Raw genomic sequence first — 19,123 nt, forward strand, 5'->3', positions numbered from 1 at the left:
GGGGGTGCCACCAACCCGTGGAAATCCACCTTCTGGCCGGCGAGCCTGGGCTCTCCCCCTAGTCCAGTCGACTCAGCAAAAAGTCTGGGCATTATCATCAGTAACGATCTCACGATGAAGCCCCAGATTAATGCTGTAGTCTCTTCTAGTTTTTTTCAGCTCCGGAAGATCCGGAAGATAGCCTGTTTTTTGACCACTGAAGCACTTACTTTAGTTCTGCTGGCGTTAGTCATTTCAAGAATTGACTATGCCAATTCACTTTATGTAGGCATTCCGTCCTATTTGATGAAGAGGCTTCAGCTTATCCAGAACCAAGCTGCACGCCTCATTTACCATCAGCCCAAACACCGTCATGTCAGCCCCTTGTTAAAGTCCCTTCACTGGCTTCCCGTGTCTGAGCGGTGCAAATTCAAGCTAGGCTGCATCATTTTTAAGTCCCTTGCTGGTTTGAGCCCTTCTTTCATTTCTTCACTATTGCACCCCTATGTTCCTGCCCGCAATCTACGTTCCTCCCACCTTGCCTTACTCAAGGTCCCTGTTTTTAAACGTAAGAAACATGGAGGTTCAAGATTCTCTTTTCATGCTCCTTATTTTTGGAACTCACTTCCTCTGAACATTAGACTCGTTTCTCCCTATGCACGTTTTAGATCTCTTCTTAAAACCTATTTGTTTTGTAATGCCTTCTGCTAATGCCTACGTGTGGTGAGCTGTCTCCCCCCTGTTTGCTCGAGCGCCAAGAAACCGCTAGGTGTTAGCTGCGCTTTAAAAGTAATTTTTACATTACATTACATTCTCTATACAACGCATTTAGATAAAACGATCAATTTGAACTCAATTTCAGATAAAGAACACCAGGACACAATAATAGACTTAGGCAATTTAGATAGTTCAGTTATTGTATTAATGTTCTGATATTCATATAGATAGGCAATTTCTTAAGCATTTCAGTCAAGAATATTAAAGCGTGTGGTACAAAACTTCACATTTTTGCAGAAGTTAAACTCCAAAGAGGATGGTTTAAAACAAACATCAGATACGAGGTTATAGACTTCTACCACTATTAAAGGAAGAAGGATAATTTAGTCCTTTTTAACAACAATTGTGAATTTAAAGCAAAGGGGTAACAGAATCAATTTTGAAGTCCAGTATGGGTGAGTCCATCAGCATTAACAAAAAGATAATACGAGGCAAAAATCAATTTGTTTGACAAAGAAGGATTCCAGGTCAACTGCATGAATGCCATAGCATCAGCAAGAAAGCAGTCCAAGAGAGGAATTTAAAGGGTGATTACAAAATAATAAGAAAATAGTTCCATTCTCTCCCAAGGAGAGGAAAAAGAAAACAATACATTGCACCAAATAGCAAAAAAATATATGGTTCTCACATTGAAAGGAAAAGGAAAATAATAGGGTTGAGCGCATGTGTGTTCCAAGTAAAATAATAGTGCTATGGTGCCCCTCCTTTGGAGTTTATTCTTTTATAATTCTTATGACACCTTAATGATGTAGTGTCATTCCACTAGTCAGTCCATCACATAATTAGTTTACGTATATGGTTCATAAAATATATTTAGTTACTACTGCATTCTTTCCCAAGCACTTCATGTGAACAACAGCTTTTCAGGCCTCACAGGTTTGTCAATGATAAGAAATATAAAAATGTAACAGTCTATGGCATTGGGTTGGAGCTGACTTTCCCACCGAGCCATCTATCATTCAACTTTGAAAGAATGTCCTTTGTATGTAGAATTAAATTTGTGCAGAAAAAAACGAAACACTTGCAGAAATGCCAATACATTATTTTACTTTTCTTGCTAAGGGAAAAATACAGTTCAAGAAAGAACAAACTGAAAGCTTTAAATGCACACTTCAGGTTTAAATGAATTAAATGTCATTGGAATGAAATATAATGCATCGAATGATCATTCCATAATAAAAGAATAATAATACGTTTTTCACTAATGTTTTTATTACAAAAAATTGATTAGTGTTAGGTACAGCTTACTGCCACAAATTGCGACATTTTACTAAAATTGTTTCTACATTTTTATAATCATTAACCCCTTCGATGCTCATGACGAGCTCAGCTCGTCATGAGGCACAGTGGAGCTGTGCTTATGACTAGCTGAGCTCGTCATGAACAGTGGCTTTCAAAGCCTCTCAGCACAGAGGGGGAATTTCTGCAGCAGTGATGGTGTTAAGGTCTCTCTACTATCACATCCGTTTGTTTCAATTTCCTAACTACTTTTATCGCATAATTGTGCAATAATCTATTTATAATGCATTTGAAATGAAAGGCAATAGAACTGTTAGGCCTCATCATTAAATTCACTAGTTTTCAACTGTACATGAATAGTAAAACATAATTTCATGAACAATCTTGTTATGAAATTCTATTAATAAGCATTATAACTATTTAGCAATGTATTTTCTCTTACAGTTACTCCATTTGTCTCTATTGCTGTATAACTGTGTTCATCTTGTGCAATGTGCACATTCTGGTTTATTTCTCATCTGTAAAAGTGAATGTAAGTGGCCTAGTCCCTGAACAGGCAGCCAGGACTCTAACACGCAACAACAATGACAATTTTTATAAAGTACATTCAGATTTAATGAAAACTTTATACAAATCAAGCTAGACAAAATAATGTTTTCTTTGTGAACAGGTCTCTAATCATACATCTGATTACTATAATGAAACCCGTAGTAATACATTAGTTCTGATGAAACAAAACAATCAAAAATATTTTGAACAATCCAACCCTATGCATTTCGGGACCTGCGTCCCTTCATCAGGGGGTATCTGTGAAAAACAAGAAGTACAAGAGAAACAAATTCATTTGAAGCGCAAAATAAATATATCAAATATGTTAGTAGAGACAAACAATGACTGCCAAGTTGACTACACACAATGTTTATAATCATCACCAAGGTGAAAAAACGAATGAACTAACGCCACACTTACTGGAAATATCTGAATAGTTGCTGCTACCAGCTGCAACAACATAAAGAAACATCAGGAATAAACTATGGACGCCCTAAAAAAATGTGAGATGAATGAATAAGCATTCATAGAGCAGAATCGAGGTAAACATACCTTGGATGAATAGTCTTTGTGATAATCACTTCGATGTGTTCTGTCAGTCTAAGTAAAGATCTAGGGACGGAAATTACAATGTTAGAAACCAAGAGCCATAAATGATCTATGATCGGCAACAAGTTCTTTTAAAATCTCATATGCTCACCAAAAGAAGCAGTAGCAAAGAAAACGATCTTTCTGACCGCAAATAAAAAGCGGGATCCGTAATCCCTGTAAAACAAATGGTAGGGCATAAGAATGGTAAAAACGGAGCGAAACCGGAAAGTAAGAAAAAGTGGCGGCGTGAGTCATAAAGGCTCACCACTGTGCACGTAGAAAGAAACCGAGAGTGAATCTCCAGGTCTCGGTGTGGTCTCACACAGCACAAATTATATTCAAAAGTCGATGCTAAATGGAAATACGACACAACTATCAGTATCAAAGTACTTGCCCCAAGAGAATAATATCCCACAAAAAACGGTGGCATTATCACCAAAGTAGTAGTAGGAACTCTGCCGTAGTGTACAGCACGATGTTGGATGTCGCAATCGCCATGTTTACTACGGAACTCGACCAGGTTCAAATACATGTCTTGTTGCGTGACCACGTAATTTGGAAGTGTAAACACAGAAAACAGACTGTGATCCTGAATATTATAGCTTCGTATCAGAAGCAAATTGGGGGAGCATCACGTGCAGGATAATCTTAAAGAACTGGAATCCACAAGAGGGACGCTGTATGTCTATAAAATATCAGTGAAGAATAGTGGTTAAAGACTGTACCTATGAATAAACAAAAACAATGGACTGCGCTCAATGGAAAAGTTAGTATGTGCAACCAGTGACGGCGCGCGATAACGCAGATCGACGTGCTGTTGAATATTCTAAACTTTATGCATATCACGAAGAGGTGCACAAAAATAAAAATAAAAATTGTTAGTAGCAGATTTAAAAAAAACACATGTGTGCCATATGGTTCAAACAAAAACAGTAAGATCATTGTTATTAGTTGTCAGGGAAATTCATAAATTGTAAAAACCTTAATTTCTGGCTATGTAACAGTGTGTTTATGTGTGACAAAAATATGCAATAAAAACCATCAAAGTTAGAACAAACAAACGTTCTGTACCCTAGTTTATGAGTGTCCTAAGTGAGGTGTGTGTCCATTATATCCAGTGAGGAGGGTTCTGAGGTGGAATACATTAGAAATGGCAGTGATTATTATAGGAAACACAACATTTCCAAGTTATCATTTAATCCAAACGGAATCATGGTTTGTAATTTTTTTATCCAGAATACTTCTCTCTGAAGAAGTTTCTTTGAATTGTCCGCCCCTGGTTGTTTGGCAACCTGTTCAATGATCTGAAATTTTAATTGTGCTATCATGTGGCGTTGTTCCATCCAGTGAGTAGCCAGTGGAGAAGTTAACTTGCCAGTGCGTATCCTGATTTTATGTTCTGAAAGCCGTGTTTTCAATTTTCTTTCGGTTTTACCCACACACAGTAGTCCGCATGGACATTTAATTGTGTAGGCAACATGTTCCGAATCACAAGTAGTGCGATTTTGTAGTTTAATTTTGCTCCCCGTGTGGGAATATAATAAAATATCACCCAGGATTGCATTATTACAGTGTAGGCAGTTCCAACATTTGTGAGTGCCAAGTTTTGAGGATACTTTAACAGATTCTGTTCTGCCCTTGTTGGAAAGAATTTCTTTGAGATTTTGGACTCTAGTGTACGCAAATAGGGGTTTCTTCATAAATAACTTTTGGAAGTCTTCTTCAGTTTCTAGAAGGTCCCAGCATTTCATGATTATTAGCTTAATGTCTCTGGATGCTGTGGAATATTTGGAAACAAACACAACCCGCTTGGTTTGCTTTCTTTTTGTCTTTTCCAGTAATTGTGCCCTTGGCATCAATCTCGCTTTCTCGATTTTGCTATCAAGTAGAGTTTCAGGATATCCTCTATTTAGGTAGTTTTGTTTTTGTTGTAAGAAAGTTTCTTCACAAGTTTTGGAATCCAATGAGATCTGCCAAATTTGTAAGAATTGGGATACCGGTAAGTTGTTAAGAAGAGATGGAGGATGAAAACTGCTAAAAAGAAGAGCGTTATTCTTGTCTGTGGGTTTCTTGAATACTCTCGTGTGTATAGTGCCAGCTTCTCGTTCGATCAAAGCATCCAAAAAAGGTAGTGATTTCTTGCTGATATTATATGTGAATTGGATTCTGGGATCAACCAGATTCAAAGTGCGTATGTTATCCAGTAATGAAGATTCTGAGCCTTTCCAGATTCTTTTTTTTCCCCATTTACATTGTTTTATTTAGCAAACGTTGTAGAACTCATAGGGAGATACAAACCTTTTATGTAAGTTCCTTAACCGGCGGACATGCTGTACACCATACAGGCTGTCTCTGCACTTGTTTGCATCAATTGGTTCCATTGGCCATGGGTAGATATTTTTTTTTAAATGTTTTTATTAAACATAAATAAGAAATACAAATAACAAGACCATCATGCCGTGGGCGTCTGCGAAATAAAGTCGGCGAATGTGGGTTCCAGCATTACAGAATCATGAAGGAGTTAAGTAGGTGGGCTCATGGTGCCTCAATGTCCTCACATATTGGATCTATTTCTGGCGGTGTACAGATATCTCCTCGGTAAGCATTCCAGACAACCCATATCTTCCCCCATTTATGGTGTCTCCCTCTGGCCATATAAACAGCTCTCTCCCGAAACATACACCAATCAAGGTCTTCCATCCACTTCCCAATCTGGGGAGCTCGACAAGCACCCCATAGTTGTGCGATATTTCGCTTAGCAATCATACAGGCAAGAGTGACCCAAAGCTTGCCATGACTTGTGAGGTCAGAAGGCTCCCATACATTAAGTAAACAGCGGCGTGCTTCAAGTGAAATCTGTATACCCCACACCTCACTCATTTTCTCATGGATCTTGGTCCAATAGTTGTGAATCTCTGGGCACTCCCACAAAATATGCATAAAGGTACCAGACATACCACAACCCCTACGACAATCTGCATTTGAGGCGAGCTCCATGCGACACAACCCAGGGCCCGTGGTGTAGGACCGTTGAAGGATCCTAAGCTGCACCAGGCGAAGTCTCATGGAGATCGCCACCTCCCAAGGGGAGGACACAGCCTCCACCCAGGCCTCATCATCCAAGACCAGACCATCTGCAACCCATTGTTCCTGGACTTTCACCAGGGGATCTTCAGTGTGGTTGACCAATTTCTTGTAAACCAGGGAAATCGCCCTGGTGGGAAGATACCCATCCAGGATTTGATTCTCAACCGGAGAAGCCTCCGGAGGCTTCACATCGCGAGGGACGGCCGCCGCCAGTGCATGCTTAATTTGCGAATAGCGGTATCGCTCGCTCTCATTCAGTTGGTGTCTGATCTGCAATTTCTCAAAAGTCAATATCCTGTTCTTGCCCCATATATCAAGGACCTGCGAGATACCGATCAGGTCCCAGCGATCGAAACCCTTTGACTTCCACAGGCTACCCAGAGCTTCCGAGTTCCATAATGGTGTGGCCATAGTTATCTTGCCCTCACATTTAAGAGCACGGTTGGCCTCATACCACGCCCCCGCTGAAGTCGACGCCGGACCCAACAAAGGAAACCTGCCTCGCCTAGCATACAAAATCCGGGTGTACTCACCCCCCGGCAACTGGCCACGATTCATGGCAAACCCGGGGTCAGCCGGGGAGCCATATATCGCATGATTGATTGGAGCCAGCTGGGAGGCCCAATAATATTTCCTAATACTGGGCAGTCCATCCAATCCCACCATCATACCAGGGCAACATCAGTTTAGATAGCGCGATCCGCGGCTTCCCAACCCAAAGAAGCTGACGCTGCAAAGATTCTATCTTGTTAAAATAGGAGGGGGGCACGGGATCAAAAAAATTCTGCAAAACATATAAAAACCGTGGCAGCGCCATCATTTTAAACAGAACCGCCCGACCCAGTAGGGAAAGCGGCAGCTCCTTCCATTTTGCAATATCCCGGCGGAGTCTGACCAGGGAGGGAACCAAATTAGCCTCGAAACGCATCTTAGGATCCAGAGAGATGAAAACTCCAAGGTAGCGAAAGCCCACCAGTTCTATTTTAACCGGGCAATTCTCCGGCACTCTAGGGAGGTCACCGCTCAACACAAAGAGGACCGACTTTTTCCAATTAATGGCAAAACCCGAATATCTCCCATAGATCGCCAAGATATCCATGAAAACAATTAGGGATTACCGGGGGGAGGTCAAATACATAAGGATATCATCCGAATATAGCAACATTTTGTCCTCCCACTCCGGAGTCCAACGCAACCCTTTGATCGATCTATCCCTTCGCACCCAAGCCGCAAGCGGCTCCAAGGCCAGGGCAAACAAGAGTGGCAAGAGGGGACATCCCTGCCGGGTGCCCCTCCCTAGCTGAAAGTCACGGGACTTGTGATTGTTCACCACAACCCGGGCCAATGGAGCCGAGTACAGGAGACGGATCCATCGTATAAATTCCGGGCCAAACCCGAGTTTCTCCAGCACCACAAAAAGATAAAACCATTCCACTCTGTCGAACGCCATAGTGGCGTCCAACGAAAGAAGTACCGCAGGCTCATGAATGCGAGCGGAACCCGCCGCCACCCCGTGAAGTCTACGAAGATTAAGAGCAGTGTTGCTGCGCGGCATAAAGCCGGACTGGTCCGGATGCACCAGCTCAGATATGACCTTCACCAACCGATTCGCAAGGAGCTTGGCCAGAATCTTAGGCTCCGTATTTAAGAGAGAAATTGGGCGGTAGGAGGAGCAATGCAAACGAGGCTTGCCTTCTTTATAAATCACAATAATATTGCTGATTCGTTGGTCATAAGGGAGTACGCCATTTTCCCGGCTCTCGAAATACATAGCCTTCAGGAACGGAGCCAGGTGGTCTGCATGAAGTTTAGAAAGTTCAACAGGAATACCGTTCGGGCCCAAGGCTTTCCCAGAGTGAACCCTCTGGATTGTCATCACGACCTCGTCATTTGTTATGTCAGAATCCAAAAACTCCGTGTTCTCGGCCGATAAAACGGGCATTGGGATGTCTTGGATGACCTCTGCATTCTCTTCCACCGTGAACAACCCCACTGAAGTATAGACCTCCTCATAATAACGGGCAACGTCCACTATGAGCTGCAGATCCGTCATGACCCCGAGCCCGCGATCTGCAGCTCAGGCACCAGACGCGACCCCCAGTCACCCTTCTCCAGCTATGCAATAAGTTTCCCGGCCTTATCGCCATGTTCATAAATTCTGCTTTGGGTGTTAGCGTGTTGCTCCCTCGCCTCATCGCACGCCAAGCGTTTGTACTCGTGTCGAAGGAGGCGGTGAATATCCCCCGGGTCCACGGTGGTGGAGACCTCCCTTTCCAAGGCAGATAGCTCCGCCTCGATCCTGTCAATTTCCGCCCTACTCTTCTTCTTCTGCCCCGAGATTAGGGAGAGAGCCTCCCCCCTGACTACAGTTTTGTAGGCCTCCCAGAGTGAGCAGTCAGAGTCAACCTTACCTCGGTTCTCACGGAAGTAGCTATCAGTTGCACGCACCAGCTCTTTTTTGGTAACAGGGTCTCTCAACCGCCAAGCGCTAATGGGGGCAACCCTAGCCACATTGCTTGGACCGACTTTCAGTTGCAGCCAGATCGGTGAGTGATCAGACACTCCTCTGGCTAGATAACGTACTTCCTGAACAAACATCGTCTGCGACGCAGGTATTAACACATAATCAATTCTGGAAAAAGAGTGGTGCGCTGCTGACACATGCGTGTACTCCAAGTCACCGGGGTGCTGGAGTCTCCACCCGTCAACCATGTCTGTTCCGGAGACAAAATCCGACAACCATCTACGAGAGGGCAGTAACACACGGGAGGGGTACCTATCCAGCTCCCCATCCATGACAGCGTTGAAATCACCCCCATTACCATGATGCCAATGGGTAGCGACAAGAACACCCTGCTCAGATCACGAAAGGTGTTTGTCTGCAGTGCGGGGGAACATATACAGAGAGGAACGTGATCGTTCTGCCCTCCCAGAGTCCCGAGATGCCGACATAGCAGCCTCGGTTATCAGACCAGGTAGCTTGTATAGTGAGTGGAAAGGAACTTTTAACCAGTATCCCCACCCCTCTGGAGCCCGAGGTAAAACCGGCATGAGCAACCAACTTATACCCTCCTCTATGTAGCGCCATAAATCTCTTTCCCATAAGATGAGTCTCCTGGAGCAAGACCACATCCGGTGACTGGCGCCTGATCAGCTGCCCCACCATGGCACGTTTGATCCTGTCTCCCAAACCATTCACGTTCCAAATGAGAACGGACACTCCCAAGCCCAGTCTAGCTGAAGCCATACTCATCCCCTGAGAATTCTGAGGCATTCCGTGACATCCATTGCAAGCACTGGTCATAAACAAAACACAATTCAACAAACAAAATACCCCCCAAGCCCCCACCCTGCACCCCTGCATGCAACTTTTGCAGATCCTCAACTAGCAGTGTGCCTGTCTCCCCAGATCTAGCCATGAAATCTAAATGTAGAAAACGGAGGAGGACCTTACAACAGGCCACCAACCTCCACCATCCCAACCCGCATACAGACCGCATCAACCATGTCACATACAGAAAACCCCAAAAATATTAGCAATGTCAATGGGGAAAAAAAGATCGCCTCGATCAAACCAACGTCCCCGCCACCATAGTCAATTGACACGATCAAAAAGGGATCATTGTTCCTCGTTGTCCATCGGGGTGTCCCCCTCCTTGTCCGGCCCCTGGACTCGGTCCAGCCAGTTCGCTGCAGCATCAGGATGATCAAAGAACCAAGCTTTGCCGTAGCGTTCTATCCGGAGGCGGGCAGGGAATAGCATAGAGTACTTGATTTCTGAGGCACGCAACCTTCTCTTAATATCCATGAAACCCTGCCGCTGTTTCTGGACTGCCTGGGTAAAGTCAGGGAAAAAAGCAAGGACGCGTTCTCGTATGCCAAAGGTTCAGAGGATCTTTCCGCCTGCAGAATAGTGTCTCGGTCTCGAAAGTTCAAAATGCGGACAATCATAGGACGAGGAGGTGCCCCCGTCTTCGGGCGTCTACCGGGGACTCTGTGGGCTCTTTCCACAGTAAAAAGGTTACTGAGGCCCTTGGGTTTTAGATGATTCAGGATAAGATCCTCCACAAACAGACTCGGGCCTGTCCCTCCGATCTCTCCGGTACGCCAAGAATGCGGACGTTATTGCGCCTCGCACGTCCTTCATATTCGTCCAGCTTACGGGCAAACTGAGTCCGAGACACCTTCAGTTCTCTCACCTCTCGCTGGAGTTCCGACACATCGTCCATGAGACTCAAAGTTTTGATCTCGAGTGATTTGACCTTCTCCGAGGTTTTAGTCAGGTCTGCTCGGATTAAGCCCACCTCAATAGTCACTGTGCCCAATTTGCAGTCCATATTACCGAGGGAAGACTGGATCCCAGTGATCGCTGCCATCAAGTCTTTTAGTGTTGGGTCCGCCCCAGAAGGGCTACCCTCCTGGCCACTCACTTGGGCGCATTTTTCATCCACCGGGGAGCCCTTGGAGAAACTATACTTTTCCAGTCTATTAAACTGAACCGGTCTGGTAGTCCTCGATGATTTCGGAGGTAGCTTTTCAGTGTCCCCCCTCACCGCCATTATCAAATTCTGCACTGCCACCAACTCCTCCACCCGAGCTAGGCCAATGCTTCGCAAAGTCAATCGAAGCAATCGTGTGTTGCTCCGTACTGGCAGGGGTTTCACTGCGCAAAATAGTTTGAGAGGGGTACCCCGAGGCCCCGCAGATGCGACATGACTTCCGTGGATCGAGTGCCACCGTGCACTTCCGGTTCCACTCGCCATTGTTGTTGAACTCCAAAGTGGGCAGTGCCACACACAGGGTCCCGGTGGCGCTCCCTGAAGGCCCAAAAGTTCCAGACGGTGGATTTAAGTCAGCAGAGCACCCAAATCGTTCGGAATTGCGCCCAGTGGCTCAGGCGCCGGTCCCCCACCCAACGGTAGGGACGGGGCTCAGGATAATGTGCCGCATGGCAAGTCAGGATGTGGTGGCCGGCGGAGCCGATGCTCAAGCGGCCATCTTGATCGCTGGCGCGGCTCCTACTGAGCCTTTCCAGATTGAAAACATATCAGTTATGTATCTCCGGAAGAAGATCAGCCTGCGGGGAATGAGATTTTGATATCTTATCTGATCACCTAGATACCTATCTCATTCATCCTTTTTGGATCGATTATTGACTGTCATTGAGTAAAAGGCAAACCCACATAAGTTAAATCAACCCCATAGACTGACACAACTCTGAAGAACCACTTACGACTGGTAGAGTTTAAAAAGTTTAATATAATCCCAAAGTTATTTGCAAATACAATCCTCTCAATATAAGATTCAACAAGTATACAGGTACTAAAAGGAACATAAATTCCCTAAAGAATCTCAGTCTACAAAAGAAAACAATCAAAACCAATTCTAAAATCAGCAAATTGAATAGCATAGACACAAAATGGATATGTTGCGTCATTTACATAAAAGAATGAAACAAGTTAAATCTGTCCCTACTCTATGCTAGGTGACATCCCTACTCAACAAGATCTTTACCTAAAAAGGTGTCAGCCGTTTGACTTCCAAAGAAGTTCAAACTCTCTTAATCTCTGATGGAAACCTATGTCGAGAAGCAGTACCCTTTCTGCCTACCCATCTGCTCTCTAAGGGTCCTCGGCCTACTGCTCTCCTTCTGCTCTTCTCTCTCTCAGGCCATCTGCTCTGCCTTCTCCCCGGGGTGCTGTCCCTAAATACAAAATCACAGTATGGGTGGAACGCCCCCTTGAGACGCCCACCACGTACACATTTCACGTAGTCCTGCTTCTGGTTTTTTCCATAGTTTCGTCTCTTCGTATCGTCTGTTAAGTTGACCTTGCTTCTCATGGCGCCGTCTCCGTCATGCTGGTAACCTCATGACATTCCAGTTGACACTTCCAGACCAAAGTCTATCACCTCAAACAGAGCTCTATTCATTACAACTGTGATTGTAACCCCCTTGTTACCTCGAAACAGACACTTCGAAACAAGACCCCAAATTCCAAACGTCCGTTATCTCACTAGGCCATAAAACTTCAGCCAACATTGTCACTTTAATTTAACGAGACCTTTGACTCTTGGCTCGCACGTACAGATCAAAGCTATCCCCCTATCCCTGTGAGCCCACTAAATTATATGCGGTGGACTACACTCTTGCGAACCCTTGGTCCGTTAGGTTAAAATAGCATATGAACACACCATTCTAAAATTCCTACAAACTCTTCTATACGGTATGACTTTTAACACACATATACATAATCGGATTAGTAACTTATTCATTATAATCGAATCCATGTTACATAAAATACAATGTGATACCCCCGTTCTTACACAGTACTATGTAGTCTGCACGTTTCTTCAATTTACATTTCATCTCTTTCTCCGTTTAATTAATTACATACGTACATGAATTCCGTTTAGCACGTTCTACTGTTCTTAAGCATTTTCACACACTTCTATATTAGCCCAACCTATATACGGACCTTTCTAATTCTAATGCACATTCTAGAGTAAATACAGATACGTTTCTCATTACTAAAGTTACATGTGCTAACTTTACGCTACAGGCTTGTAAATATGGTACGGACATACTTTTCATTCAAATTGCGCTCTCTCAGTTCCCCCCTTTGATGACCTCTAGGGGTCATCACAAATTCAATTTGAATGTTACTTTACACAGAACTAGTTGCAAGGCTCCCTCTTTTTATCGTCTCGAGAGCTCTCAAACTTCTATACTGCTGATCTTGCAAAGCAGCTAATCTCCTTTCTTGCTCTCTCATGGACCTTTGCAACTGGTTTGACCTATACCATTTGTACAGTCTCACTAAACCCCACAATGTGATTATGCAAATCAAAATTATTAAGACAGGTTTCAAGATGTACCAAACAATGCTTTTACCGAGATTGGCAAACCAACCTCCAACCTTTCCCATTCCATGACCTACTTTTTCCCAAACATTTATTTTTGTCAAATCTTCGATTTCTTGATGTATCTCAGTAATGTTCTGTATAACCTTCTCAAGTGGTTTTGAATTGTCTGGAATGTAAGTACAACATTCCTGGACCTTCAAAGCCTTGCAGACTCCGCCCTCTTTTGCTAGCAGAACATCTAAAGCAAGACGGTTCTGAAGGACCATTGCCCTAATCGACTGCATCTCTCCTTCTACTAGCATCAATGACCTTGCAGTACTAGCAGACAGTCTATCCACAACTGTAGCTAGTCCCCTGATCTTAACATCATTAAGTATCAAACCTAAAAGAGGAAACATAGCTCCAAATACGTCTCCAACTACCTCAACATCTCCTACTTCCCTTTTCCCTCTTGTCGAAGCCTTTCCCTCTATGATCTCTAAATCCTTTGCATGATATATTTTGGGGAAGACAATTGCCAAATAACATGAACCATACCAATTGTCAGGCAATTTTACATAGGCATTTCTTCCACATACAAAATATACATTAGGAATCGCTTGCATCCCTTTCATAAAATCTTTTGTATAGTACTCTAACCGAAAAGCATGTTCGCAACTAACTTCACCTACAAATACACTCTCATAATATGTCTTGCTTCGAGTCAAGCATAACTTTCCTTTCTGCGTTCTATCCAAAGCTATTGGACCATTACTACCCTTCCTTTTGTGTGCCTTTTCCTCTTCCGTCCAATCTGTTTTCCATTGTCCTGACATTTTCAGAATCTTCTGCCTCCTGTACCGATCATCAACTTGTCCAATGAATTTTTTCTCAATTTCTGACACTTTGCAAGTCAGATTATTTCGGCGTGCATATGAAGCATCTAATGTATCCCAAGGAAGAAAGAATTTTGCTAATCTATCTTCCTTTTTGTGATAGTCCCACTTATTCATTTGTTTATAATTCGGGACTTCAGGCAGTACCGAATCATAATTTGAAAAGTAGTACTCAAACCCTTCTCGACCATAAAATATACTAAGCAATAAACTACATGTTATCCCATATGTCAGTGGAAGGTGATGATATCTGATGCCTTCATCTACGGAAGCCGGCAATTGCATGCAAACATAACAATCCTTGGCCTCCATGGCATCAATATACTCGTATAATAACTTGGCATATGCGTTTGATCTAAAATTTCCCTGCGACTCGTCTACGTGTAACCTACGAGCTTCCTCTGCCAGTAACGCCTTTTCACGGATTTCATTGCTCTCCTCCTTCTTCCCAATAAGAGCAGGTTTCAAAGTCGTTACAGGCTTTACATCTGTTGTCTCCTTTACACTTGCATGTCCTACTAGGTATGATATGGTAACTACTGTGATGATAAGAGAAATTACTACTGCTATTAGTGTGCCTATTATGCATTTGCCCTTTCGGTTTGGGTTGCCAGTCTCCATGTTATCAAACAACGTGGCTCTTTCTTTTTTACAAGTTTTCTTTTTCAGGTCTTTATTTGCTTTATTTGATTTCTTAGTCTGTGAAGCACTCTTAACCAACAAAAAGTCTCTTTATTTTCAGCAACAGACAACCCTAACCCTTCTCCGTCCTCTAAATGTAATCCCTAATTTTATTCTTCTTTCCACTCGGTGCTAGGTTATCTTCTTCTTTATGGCTTAATCACAAAGTCTTTATGCATCTACAATGATTCTAGTACCAGCAGCTCTAATGGCATATTCCAACAGTTCCAAACGAATGACTTTTTCTTCCTGTGCTGGTATTGGATGACCCAAAGTTGGAAACTCTAATCGATTCAGCACCAGGTCCTTGATCCAACTTAGGTAAAGGGGAACGGGGAGTGTGAAGGTCAGTAACCCCTCAGTCTCGATTCCAGGCGTCAACATCCATATCTCCACTGTCACAATTGGATCGAGATTGGTCACCTGCACCTCTCTCACTCTCCCAGATCTCTGTCCCCAAGACATCTGCCGCTAGATAGGTCCACTCAGGGGTGGCGTATCTTCTGCAGGGCACACGTACCCTCCTTGATCTTCTCGGACTTTCAGAGCCTGAGTCCGCAGCTCCTTCGTCGAGATCTGAATCTTCAGAGATCGGGACAAGGGTTCTCTCTGGATTTGCTCTCAAGCTTGACCTTCTTCTTCTTTCCGGCCAACTAGCTTCTCCATTCCTTGTCCTCCTACTCCTTGTTCTTGGACTCGTTTCTTGACCACTTACAGCTTGATCGGTGTCTGACTCGAACTCCCAGCTACTTTCCTCTTCTGAGGCAACTTCGGTCTCACTGGTGTCCTGACCGTCATCAGCCTGTTCCGACACAGGCTCAGCCTCTTCGATCACCTCTACAGCTTGACTTTCCCTCTCTGTGGCTTCTCCGCTTTCCGCTGGATTTTCATCCGAGAGAGGAGCTGTTTCTTCCAGAGGTGCTGGAACTCTTCGGGTGTGTGAGGCGTGTATCCAGTTGGGCAAGACTCCACACTTTACTGCAGTGTTCGTAACTAGTATGACTTGAAATGGTCCACGCCAGTGCACATCTAGACAGTTCTTCCTGACATGTTTCTTCACCAGGACCCAGTCCCCCGGACACAGGTCATGGCACAGGTCTTGAGCTGATGGAACCTCTGCAGCCTGGACCTGGAGGGACACAGAATGAATGGCGTCAGATAGTCCCTTGCAATAGTCCAGGATCAAATCGTCTGTGATGTTCAACAGTGCTGCAGTCGGAACCGATGGCAGTCTCATAGCCCTCCCCATTAGCACCTCGTGTGGAGAGAGACCTGTCCTTCTATCTGGCGTGCTACGTATACTCATAAGGACCAGTGGAAGTGCGTCAGGCCAGCTCAAGGACGTCGATGAACAAACTTTGGCGAGTCTGGATTTAATGGTGCTGTTGATTTGCTCTACAATCCCCGAAGCTTCTGGTCGATAACTACAGTGGAGCTTCTGGTCTATACTTAAGGCTGAACATAGCATCTTCACTATTTCGCTGTTGAAATGTGTTCCTCTGTCCGATTCCAAAGAGGCCGGCACCCCAAACCTCGGTATCAGTTCTCTAAGCAACAATTTTGCTACTGTAAGTGTGTCGCACCTACGTGTAGGGTAAGCCTCAACCCATCTGGAAAATATACAGACAATCACTAAGACGTATCTGAGGCGATTGTACTTGGGCATTTCAATAAAATCCAGCTGCATTCTATTGAAAGGCCCCCCAGACCTCCCTATGTGGCTCAACGTGACTGGTGTTCTCTTTCCTACGTTTAGCTGCTGACAGATCACACAACGCTGACATACTGCTTCTGCCGCTACTCTAAACTTCGGATTGTACCACGTTTGTCTGAATACTCTCACCATGGCATCTCTACCTATGTGTGCTGGTCCATGCAATCTCCTTGCCATTGGACTAACAAGTTCGTTTGGTAAAACTGCTCTCCCATCTGCAGAGATCCAAAAATCCATCTCACTTTTGGTACAACCAGCTGTTTCCCATACCTTTTTCTCAAAATCAGGTGCATTCTCCTGGACGCATTTCAGTTCATCCCACGTGTCTACAGTTTCTAACAACATAGTCAAATCAGTTCTTTCCTGTATTCCCCCCACTTCTACCTTGGTGAGGGAATACCCCTGTTCCGCACAGTAACGTGCGACTTCATCTGCATACCGATTACCTTGCGACACAAAATCTGTGTTTTTTGTGTGCGCGGTACATTTAACAACCGCTATAGCTGCTGGACCTTGTAATGCCTCTAACAATAATCTCACGAATTCTCCATTCCTAATGGGAGAACCCGAGGAGGTCATGTAACCTCTTTGAGACCACAACTGCCCATAGTCGTGAACTACCCCGAAACCATACTGGCTATCGGTGTATATGGTGACTCAAATTTTATTGCCTGCCAAACAGGCACGGGTCAAAGCAATGATTTCAGCTACCTGAGCGGAGTGTACTCCTTCCAGGCAGGCGGCTTCCACTACTCCGGTAATGGTACAAACTGCATATGCTGCTCTCAGCTGACCGATATCGTCTCTTACGCATGAACCATCAACAAAGAATATTTCATCAGGGTCGGTCAATGGCTCATCTACGATATCTGGTCTTGGTTTGGTGCATAGTTCAGTCACATCAAGGCAGTCATGATCTGTACAAATTTCATCATCAATATCATTAGGAAGTGGCATCAACGTAGCAGGATTCAAGACAGAGCATCTTTTTAGGGTCACATTCTCAGCAGCCAATATGACTTGCTCATAGCGTGTGAGCCTGCTATTCGTCAGATGCTGAGTCTTGGTCCTAGTCATTAACAATTCCACAGAATGCGGTACGTACACCACTAACTGATGTCCCATAACCACATTTTCACACCTTTCAATGCTGACACCCGTTGCAGCAACGGATTTGAGACATCCGGGCAACGCTGCGGCTACTGGATCTAAGGTAGCCGAAAAGTATGCAACTGGTCTACGGGCATTTCCGTGTATCTGGGCCAATACTGACAAAGCACAACCTTGCCTTTCACAGCAGTAAAGCAAGAACGGTTTCTCGTAATCAGGCATTCCCAAAGCCGGGGCACGACACAAGTCCTCCCTCAGCTGCAAAAACGCCATCAAACAATCTTTGTCCCATGGTACCGGATCGCTCACCCCCTTGTGCGTCAGTTTTTGTAAAGGTTTTGCCTTCAGTGAAAAGTTGGCTATCCACTGCCGACAATAACCGACCATGCCTAAAAACATCCTGACTTCTCTTTGTGTTTTGGGCGCACTCATTTTCATGATCGCCTCTATTCTGTCTGGAGACACCTTCCGTTTTCCCTTTTCAATCCTGTGACCCAAGTATTGCACTTCTGTCAGACAATACTGCAATTTACTTGGAGACACCTTGTGTCCGTTCTCAACCAAGTGATTTAGTAAGGTGATGGTGTCTACTTTGCAAGCTTCCTCAGTTTCTGACGCCACAAGTAGGTCGTCTATGTACTGGACCAGAACCGAGTTCATGGGCAGTACTAGACTTTCAAGATTTTTCTTCAGCAGCTGGTTAAAAATCGATGGGCTTTCAGTATACCCCTGGGGAATACAACACCATGTTAAAACGCGATTTTCCAGCTTAAAAGCGAACAGATATTGGCTTTCCTCGTCTAAGGGGATTGAAAAGAAAGCCTGGCACAGGTCTATCACCGTGAACCATTCAGCTTGGAACGGTATCTGAAACAATATCACTGATGGATTCGGTACCACTGGACAACACGAAACAACAATATTATTAATCTTTCGAAGATCCTGCACTATTCTGTATTTCCCACTAGGCTTCTGCAAACCCATAATCGGGGAGTTACATGGACTTCCCACGATCTCCTTCAATATTCCCTGTTTAATCATGGATTCGATCACAGGCTTTATTCCTGCAATCGTCTCCGGTGTCAACTTATATTGTGGTGTTCTTGGATAGTCGGCATTGGGTTTTACCATGATCTTTACCGGTTCTACCCCTTTGATCAGTCCTATTTCTTCTCCAGTAAAATCCCACACCTCAGCTGACACCATCTCCTTCAAGTCCTGTGGAAGCTCCTCCACCGTTAAGGTAGGGTATAGTTCCACACATCCCTGTGAGTTTACAACTTTAAAATCGGCATCATCGTCGTTAGTCTGCACTTCCACTCCTTCAGGTGTGCAATATATGGTGCAGTTTAGTTTACACAACAGATCTCTTCCTAGCAGACACACAGGGCTTGAATCACAAATCACAAACCGATGTTCATCACTGTATTTCCCTATTTTCACCAACACCGGTTCTGTCAGAGGATTCGTCATTCTCCTATTTGCGACTCCTACCACCTGGATTGTCTCTCCCGACATTGGCAGACCTGGGACTACCGCCGATCTCAAAGTGGATCGAGTGGCCCCCGTATCCACCAAAAAGGTCGTAGGACATCCAGCCACCTCAGCCTCCACGTATGGTCCACTCTGGTCTACCTCCAGGGCTGCCCCTAGGGTA

The sequence above is a fragment of the Lissotriton vulgaris genome, chromosome 4_1, assembly GCF_964263255.1.
Source record: "Lissotriton vulgaris chromosome 4_1, aLisVul1.2, whole genome shotgun sequence".
Lineage (NCBI taxonomy): Eukaryota > Metazoa > Chordata > Amphibia > Caudata > Salamandridae > Lissotriton > Lissotriton vulgaris.